Raw genomic sequence first — 10,035 nt, 5'->3', positions numbered from 1 at the left:
TTTTGTTTTGGTGGAACTCAGGCCTTGTGCTTGCCAGGGAAGCACTTATTCTATTGAGCCATCTCCCCAGCCCCTATGCTACTGAATTTCATTATTAAATCTACAAGTATCTTGGTTATGTTTTTGGGGTCTTCTGTGTAGAGTATCATGTCATCTGCAAATAATGATGCTTCCTTTCTTACTTTCTCATTATTCCATTTATTTCTCTCTTGTCTAATTGCCTTGGCTAATGTTTCCAGGAAAATATTGAACAGGAAATGGTGATAATGGACACCCTTGTCTTGTTCTTGATTTCAAAGTGCAGGATTGCAGTTTTTGTCTAGTATGTTGTCAGCTGTTGATTTGGCATAAATAGCTTTTATCAAGTTGAGGTAAAGACCAGCTATTCCAATTTCCAGGAGACTTTTTATCATTAATGAGTGTGAAGGTTTTTCAAAAGCTTTCATCATGTGTTGAGCTAATCATGTGATTTTTGTCTTTGGTTCTGTTGATGGGGTGTATTACATTTATGGATTTTCATATATTGAACCATTCCTACATTAGTGGAGTGAATCCCACTTGGTCATGATGTATAATCTTAATGATTTGTTGTATTCTGTTTGCTAGTATATTTTGAGAATATTTGCATCTATGTTCTTTAGGGAGATTGGCCTCTTTTATTCTTGGGTCTTTCTCTGGTTTGGGTAACAGAATAATACTTGCCTCCAGGAATGTGTTGAGAATTGCTTCCCTTTCAATTTCAGTGAAGAGTTGTTATTAAATCTTCTCTAAATTTCTTGTACAATTCAGTTGTGAAATCCTCAGGTCCTGGCTTTTTTTCTTTATTGGCACAGATTTTTTATTACATTTTCAAATTTATTGACTGATACTGGATTATTCAGAATGTTTATATCTTCCTGATTCAGCTTTGGTAATTTTTATGTGTCTAGGAATCTATCCATTTCTCCTGTGTTTTCCATCCTGTGAAACCAAAGATTTTGGAAATCTTTGATGATCTTCTGAATTTCTGTGGTGTTTGTTGAGATTTCAATCTTTTCATTCCTTATTGCATGAATTTGAATTTCTTCTTTCCTTTTTTGATAAAGATGGCTAAAGGTGCATCAATTTTATTTATTTTTTCAAAGAACCAACTCTTTGACTCTTTGATTCTTTGTATTGTTTTGTTTGTCTCCATTGCATTTATTTCTGTTCTGATCTTTATAATTTCCTGCCTTCTTTGGGCTTTACTTGTTCTTCTTTGTCTAGGAACTTGAGGTGCAGCATAAGACTTTACTTAGGCCCATTGTGTTTTCCTCATGAGAAAATTTTTCATTGCATCCTACAGGTTCCAGTAAGTAATATCTGCATTTTTGATTTTAAATATCATTTACTTTATTCTTTAATTGATTGTTCAGGAAGTTATTATTAATTGCCATGTATTTATGGAGGTTTTACTCTTTTCTTTTGTCATTAATTTTCAGGTTCATTGTACTATGGTCAGCTAATATGCATGGGATAATTTCAATTCCCTTTCATTTACTTAAGCATGTTCTATGTGTTGGCATGTGGTCTATTTTGAAGAAGGTACTGTGTGCAGCTGTGAAGAATGTGTATTCTGAAACTCTTGGATGGAACACTCTGTAAAAGTTTATTAAGTCCATTTCTTCACAAGTTTGGTTTAGTTCCATTATTTCTTTGCTGATTTTTTTTTAATGATACGGCGACCACCGAGATCTACACTCTTTCCCTACACGACGCTTTTTTTTTTTTTTTTTGCTTAGTTGATCTATCTCTGTGTGTCAATGGGGTGTTAAAGTCCCCCAGTACAATTATGTTATTGTTCATTTGATTTTTTATGTTTGCTAAAATTTGTCTCACAAAGTTGTGTGTTACTACATTGGATGCATGTATAATTTTGATCTCTTCTTGCAGTTTTCCCCTAACAAGTATGTACTGACATTATCTCTTTTAATCGTGCTTGGTTTGAAGTTGACATTGTCAGAAACCAGAATATCTATGCCTGATTTTTCCATTCCTGTAACATGGAAAATTGCTTTCCATCCTTTAATGTTCTATCTAGTAATTCCTTTTTGAATTACATATGTTTTTTGCATGAAGCATATTGTTTTTATCTTGTGATCCACTCTGCCAGTGTGATTCTTTTGATTGATGAATTGAGGCCATGTACATTGATGGTTATAACTGATATGCATTGGTTCATCTTTGTCATTTTGTTTTCCTACTGTAGGGTCCCTACTTTTCCTCTCTGCTTAATTGCTTCCTCTGTTGGTTCTCTTCTGTTGTTGTTTTTGAAACTATGGTCATATTAATCTCGTTCTAGAATATGTCAGTACTCTGAGGGGTTGGTTTGGTTGTAATGAATTTCTTCAATTGTTTTTTATCATGTAAGTATCTTATCTCTCCATGAAATTCAATAGATATTTTTCAGGGTACGCTAGTTGTTTTCTTTCAAGATCTCAAACATCCCAAATCTCTTCTATATCTGATGGTCTGTGCTGAGAAATCTGGTGTGATTCTGTTGGGCTTTCCATTACAGATGATCTGTTTCTTCTTTCTAACAGATTTTAATATTTTATTCTTTTGCTGAATTTCTGGGTTCTTGATTATTTTGTGTCTGGGTGTAAATTTATTTTGATTAGGCTAGCTGCAATTCTATATGCCTCACTTAACTGTAATTGTTTTCCCATGTTTGGGAAATTTTGTGCTATTGTTTCTGTAAACAGTCTTTTTCTGTCATTTGTATTAACCCCATGTCTTATATTTGCGTCATCTTGCAGCTGTTGTATTGTTATCTCCTGGTTGCTTGTTATTTTTAAGAGATCTTTTCTTTTGTGTTCATTAGTTACAATGCTATCTTCAAGGTCTGATATTCTAACTTTAGTTTCCCTCAAGAAGTTTTCCTAGGCCCGCAGCGCACGTGGGGACGCGCTTTGGGGCAGCCTCCGCCGCCGAGCCGGTAGTCCTGCGGGCCGGCCGGTCACCTTGCGAGGCCGGAGCTGTGGCCTCGCGCTCGGCACCGCAGAGACACGACTGTGGCCGGCCATGCGCGGCCGGGACCTGCGGGCCAAGCTGGACTCACTGCTCCTGCAGCTGCTCAGCGACCCGGAGGAGCTGGAGATGAAACGGGTGGCGCTGAACGCCCGGGTGGAGGAGGGCTGGCTGTCGCTCGCCAAGGCGCGCTACGCCATGGGCGCCAAGTCGGCGGGGCCCCTGCACTATGCCAGCCGCATGGAGCCGCGGGTCTGCGTGCGCGCCAGCGAGCACCGCGACGGACGCCGCACGCTCAGGGTGGAGAGCGCTGAAGCCCAGACCCCAGAGGAGCTGGGGCCTCGAGAGGCGGGTCTGCGCAGGCGAAGGGGCCCCTCCAAGAGTCCAGAGCCAGTGCTCTCTGCTCCACAGGACCCCCTGAACTGGTTCGGAATCCTTGTTCCTCAAAGTCCGCGGCAGGCCCAAGCCAGTTTTCAGGATGGCCTTCAGCTAGCTGCCGATATAGCCAGCCTCCAGACCCGCACTGACCAGGGTCAAAGCCAGTTCCAGGGGCTACAGGAGAAACTCAAGCAGCTGCAGTCCGGTGCTGCCTGACCTGTGTCCACAGAGGCAGACGCTGAGCACTGCTCCCCTGGATGTGGCTGCCTTATCTCAGGTCTTCTTTCTCTTCAGCCCCTCCTCCTACCTGTGCCCAGCTAATGCCCCGTCTTAAAGTGTTTCCCACTGCGTGTTTCTAAGTTTGCAAGGTATGATGTTTCAAAAAGGCAAACTGAGTAATGCTGAAAGCCAAGTAACCCTGAAAGCCACTTCTAGGCCCAAGTTCTCCCAGGCCCCAGGGAACAGGGAACAGGGAGAGGGCTGCTCCTGTAGATCAACAGTGGAAGACCTCAGATCGCTCAGCTGTGACACGGTTCTCAGGTAATGAAACACTGTGAACTGTGGAGGCAAAGGACAAGAGGGAACGTTTCAGGGTCACCAGATCATCAGAACCAACATGGATACAAAGAACGACCTTGCGTAACTGCAGCCAGATGGTGCTGTCAGTCAGTGCAGGTCCAGTCCCTGGGTGTGGTGATGCACACCTGCAGTCCAGCTACTTCAGAGCTAAGTTAGGAAAATTTTTCACTGAGAGCTCTGGTGAAGAATCAGCCTGGATGACATAGTGAGACCCCCGTATCAAAAAAAAGAAGAAGAGCAAGACAAAACAAAAACTAGATGAGTAGATGGGCAGTCCTCGACAAGGTCTAAACAAGAAATAAAAGCTCTGATTAGGTTTCCAAGGGAACTCTGAGAAGAGACCCTGCAGCTTTATACACCTGCTTTTATCTTTCCTGGAGTTTGTATTTCTGTCTTTGTGTGTTGAAGGGCCAGTTGTGCTTGCTGCCCTGGAAACAGTCCTTGCTTGACTTTCCTACTGTGGTATTACCTGTGTAGCAGTTTCTGGCAGGTCGCTGGTAGGTGGTTCTGTACTCCTGTTTGTTTGTAATGAGGTGTAAATAGTTTTTCCCACTCTGTTCTTTTGTTTCAATGTTTAAAAATTTTCTACATTGCAAAATAAAAAAAGAAAGGCTGTGTTTTCAAGTTGAAAAAAAAAGTTTTCCTAGATTTAAATGGAATTCTTAATGTCCTAGATATGTTTTAATCTGCTTCATGCATTCTAGATCTTTCCTGTATTGTTCATGTTTCTATCATTTTCCTATTGTCCTCTATTTTTATCTATGTCTTCTTTAGATGCATTGAGAAATTCTTTCATGATTGTTGTCATGTCCTTTTTTACCTGAGAGATTATTTCTGATCTAATCTTTTCACTGCCTGATGGAGTTGTTTTTGTACTTCAGTTGCTGTCATTTCAGAAATTTCAGGTATATGACTTCCAGGTTCTTCTATGCTCTTGCATCCTGGACTTGTTTTGTGTAGGATAGAGTTGTGAGATTGTCTTTTATTTCTTCCTTCCTTTTTCCATTTTTGAAGCTCCCAGTGTTCTCTCAGACTCTGTCATGATGCCAGGTGTACAGGGCTCAGATAAGCAAGACTCTCAGATGAATGGCAGGGCAGGGCAGGCTCATCAGAGCTCCCACTGTGTTAGATTCAGTTTGGCTTCCACCTCGTTTGTGCAGGGGGAAATCTGCAGCTCAAGAAGGATTCGATGATGATGTGGGCAGGCCCAAGTTTTGCAAAGCACTCTTTATTGTTAGCATGCCCAGTGTATGGCTCACCAAGGCCCCCGTAGTTCTCCACAGCAGTCCTCCCGGCAATGATGGGTGGGCAGGCTTCAGCTGCATTCCCTTGATGGTGAGGTGGGTGAGGCAAAGCCCACCAGGTCTCCTCTGCAGTCTTCCAGGTGATGACGTGCAGCCAGGCCTCAGACAAGCTCCAGTGAGTGTCTTATACCATTTATACTGCTTTTTTATTCCTTAAACAATATATATGTTGTTCTTTCCTTTGGAACAGTTTCCTTCCATTTCACAATACCTTTATACCTTTCAGATTTTATTTACTCAACTTCTTATACTAGTGAGACAATAACATGTTTACATATGTGGGTGTGATTTATTTCACTTATGAGTATGGTCTCTAGTTGCATCCATTTACCTATAAAAGCCACAAGTTTGTCTTTCTTTATAGCTGAGTAATACTCTATTATGTAAAAAATACCATATTGTTTTTATCCTTTCCTACATTGATTGGTATTTGGATTGTTTCTAAGATTTAGCAATGACAAATTGTACTGCTATAAATGTATGTTCATATATATTGATGTGGTATGATGTTTTCTGTTCCTTTGGAAAAGTACCAAAGAGGGAAATACCTGGGTTAAATGGGACTTCCAATCCTAGTATTCTGAGGAATGTCTACACTGATTTCCATAGTGGTTATACCAGTCGACACTCCCACCAACAGTGGAGAAGAGCTCCTCTTTCCTTACAGCCCTGCCAGACTAAGACCAGACTCAGACTACTAAGACTGAAGATAAGATTATAGTTATCAAGTTCTACAGATTTTTCATCTCTCAAAACACATAAAAGTTCCCCAGTCCCCCATCATGTGTTCCTCCTTCCTTTGAGCACTAGTATTCGCTTCTTGAGCACACTGTATATCCCTCAATAAATCTTTCTCACTCTTAATCTCCATTGTACCTTAAAATTCATTCTTCAGTTTCAAGGAATATGAACTCAATGTGTCTCACATCTAGCAGGTTGGGAGTTTGTACAGTTTCAGTGTACATATTTTTACTACCCTTTTTGAGTATGTATTTGATTATAAAGCAAGTTGATGCCACAGATTTTTTTAAAGTAATTAAAATAGTTTTATATTGCCCTATATCATTAGGATGGAAGAAACACGGCTTGATTTAGTAAAGGAGCTAACTGAATGCTTCCATTAATTTCTGATGTGCTAGGGTTGAACTCTGTTAGAGATGTTTTAAAACTATGAGAACATCAGGACTCAAAGTTGTTGCTTATGCCTAAAATACTAGTAAAAAGTCAAACATTAAAGAACAACTTGTTACCAGAACCTGCCCAAGTATTAAGCAGGGTGACATAAATGAAAAGATTTTGGCCTAAACCTAGCTTAGAACTCTGGAGGGAAGGGGATTAACTACTATTTGTGTTATGAAGAAGTGAGGTACAAGCAAAGTGTGGTTGTACATACCTATAATCCTAGATTCTAGAATTCTAGAATCCTAGAAACTGAGGCAGGAAGATCCCAAGTTTGAGTCCAGCCTGGGCCACTTAGAAAGGAAAAGGGATGGGGATCTATCTCAGTATGTGTTCAACCCCCCAGTCACACACACACACACACACACACACACACACACACACACTCCTCCCAAAAGTGAGATCCATACTGAAATCTCCATGGTCTATTGTGTTGGTGGTATAAAAGCCATTTTTTAGTGTGTCTGAAACGTTAAGCAGGGCTACCACTGATGAGATCTGAGGGTAATTTCATGGCAGTGTCATGACATTTCACTGGTGTAGGCTGCCCATCATCACTACACATATTTTTTACTATCCTTTTTTGAGTATGTATTTGATTATAAGGCAAGTTAATGCCCCAGACTTTTTAAAGTAATTAAAATCATTTTATATTGCCTATGGACATATCAGAATTTGCTTCTTTTGGGGCTGGTGAGATGGCTCAGTGGTCTAAAGCACCTACTTAGAACAAGCTTAGCAAAGCACTGGGACCGCAGTTCAATCCCCAGCACCACATGCCAGCCAGCCCCGCGCCCTGGTGGGCTGAGCTGCCCACACACACACACACACACACACACACATACACACACACAAATAAATAAAATTTAAAAAAAAAATGAATTTACTTCTTTTGAGGAAAAACACTCTTGGTTTTTAGCTTTCATTAGATTTTTGTAGGGGCACATAATCCAAAAAGATAAGGGGAAGAACTATGATTATTTGATTTTTGGTTTTCAATATTTATGTCTTTCAAAATCCCGTATCACAATTATGAGATAGGACTGTATCTGTTGACAGTATGTGGCCTCTTTTTAGCTGGCCTGTTCATTATCTACTTATCTTATGACTGCATAGCACCTTCCCAGCCTCCCCTACTACTGCTACAGAAACCCAGGCATGCATTCAATGCTTCAAGCATGCCCCAGTGGTTATGGCATAGGCACAGCTAAGTGCATGCGTAAACACTGTGAAGTTTAAATTTTGACTGCACATTTGTTTTTCTTTTCTCATTTGATCTTCATAATGTAAAAGGAGAGGCATGATCACGCTCAGTGGCCTATATACTGCAGGAACTAGATGCAGTCTAATGGAATCTGCCCTCTGCCCTTGGTTCCTTTTTCTGGAGGTGGAGAAAGTAAGCTTCATAAGGATGGAGGTCTTATAGGCCAGGAAGGAAAGATGAGATGGGGGGTATTTTTCCTTTGGAGGTGGAAGTAAGCTTATTAAGTGCTAAGTGGTAGGTTTTTTTCCCCTCTCAAACAGAGAGCAGTGGGCTGGGGAGACAGCTTGGTAGTCTAAGCACCTGCTGGGCAAGTGTAAGAACCCAGGTTCAATCCCTAGTACCACCTGCCCTGCCAGCCCTAGAAACCTGGGTGTGCTGTGGCCACCACCAAAATCAGACATGCTTGTAATCCTAGTACTGGGGGTCTGAGACAGGCAGCTCACTACAAGTCCGAGATGCGTAGTGAGACTCTGTACCAAATAAATAAAGATTTTTTTAAAAATAATTTTATTGAGAAACAAGTATCAATGAGACAGTTTCTCAACCGATTACTGGCACATTTTCAGTAATTAATTGTTGTCTCGGTGGTTATTCATTGTACAAGATGCAGACATGATATCCTGTCTCAAACACTATTATAACAAACCTCTCTATTCACTGAATTAAGAGAGTAGAGCTGTGTATCTACCTATTTTGAATATACAGACACAAAAGGGTTGTTCATTTCTATCCCACTTTTTTGGTTTTGTCAGAGAAGGGTATTCCATTGTCATTTAAATATTGTGGTGCTTGAATTCAGCAGAATTTCCCAATAGAGTCCTGTAGTTCATAATAGTAGCAGGTTTTCTATTAGACTGGTAGTGTCCAAAGTTGTTGACTTAAGCTTTTTACAGCTCAGCATATTAATGTGGCTTTACTTTTTATACTTAATTTTCATACTTTTCTGCTGGATGGTTAAGACCAAGATAGAGCAAGACCTATGTAACAAGAAATGTGATTTCTGTATCTGATAAGGTCAGTCAAATCCCCTCTGGATTTAACTTGAAACCCTATACCAGTTTGTAGATCCTTTGTGTCAGCAATGTGGATGAGTCATGGCCATTGCTTGACTAATTTGCTCTCTGTGAAAGCCTAAAAGAATGTTTTCTCTCCATGTGCCTTTCCTTAGGCACATTCTACATCATCGATCACATTCCTCTGTGGCCCCATAATGTCCTTGATCAGAAAATTTGGGATGCAACTGAGTTACATAATGTTACAGTATAGGTTCTCCTATGTCCTGAGTCCTCACTGATCTTGAAAGGCTAGGGCCAAAATGTTGGCTGTCCTTGCAGCCCTTCTTTTTCTTTGATTTTTGGTCTGCAAATTTAGGTTGTTAACACTCCAGAAGAGAAGCTTATTTTTACCCTACAACATACGCAGTTGGGTTTAACATAACCATCTGTCTGAATATCAAACATCTTAGGCATAACATGGAACAGGTATTTTCCATTGAGTATTGATATGTCAAACTTTGAGTCCCTGCAGAATATGAAAACAAAAGTTTTTAAAAAATTGAAAAAAATATTAATAAACAATTACATAATTTTACACAGAAATTAAGAAATTTAACCATATACAGCATTGCAGCAGGACTATCCTGTGACTTTTTTTTTCTGTCTCCTGTTTTCATTTATTGCCCCCCCTTTTTTAAACAAACATTTACTTGAGAGACAGTATGGCAGTAATTGGTATGTCATGGCAAGCAGTACGTATTTAGAAGACCAGAATGGCAGGCACTCTAAGCATGACCCTACCATTACACATTGCTATCTTCAGTGCAGCTGCTTAGTTCACAGTTATAAGCATATATAGTTAGTCAGGTTGAGAATCCTACCAATTAATTGCTAGTTTCAAAAACATGCTGCAGATTCTCAGGATCTTTGCCTTACCCATCTTGTGCATATAAATGTATGGCTTTGCCCCGGTGATGTTTCCCAGCTTTTCTCCTTGCCCTTTCTTCTTTGTTCAATCCTCAAGTTCTTGCTTTCCTTTTAATTGTGTTATACGTTTCTATTTGTATTTCTTCTTTTGAGTTGTTATACTAGGGAGACTATATGATATTTACACATGTGGGTCTGGTTTATTTCACTTATAAGTATATCTTCAAATGGCATCCAGTTAAATATGAAGGCTTCCAGTTTATCATTCTTTATAGCTAAGTTAAAGAAAGATTCTTTAAAAAAAATTAAAACCAAAACCAAAAACACTCGGGTAGGTGGATGTTCAAGAAGAAGGGGGTGGTGAATGAAAGCAAGAGACAGGAAAAGGAATATTGTGGGACTGTCCTGCTTCAAGGTTGTA

The 10,035-nt window shown here is 40.1% G+C and overlaps 1 pseudogene; it reads left to right on the top strand.

Moving 5' to 3' along the window:
• Positions 1 to 3,042: 3,042 nt before the first annotated feature.
• Positions 3,043 to 3,996, top strand: LOC101564508 (annotated as a pseudogene).
• Positions 3,997 to 10,035: the final 6,039 nt, after the last annotated feature.

Source organism: Octodon degus, unplaced genomic scaffold (genome assembly GCF_000260255.1).
Source record: "Octodon degus isolate 3935 unplaced genomic scaffold, OctDeg1.0 scaffold00007, whole genome shotgun sequence".
NCBI classification, from domain to species: domain Eukaryota; kingdom Metazoa; phylum Chordata; class Mammalia; order Rodentia; family Octodontidae; genus Octodon; species Octodon degus.
This window is presented reverse-complemented; position numbering and strand designations above follow the sequence as displayed.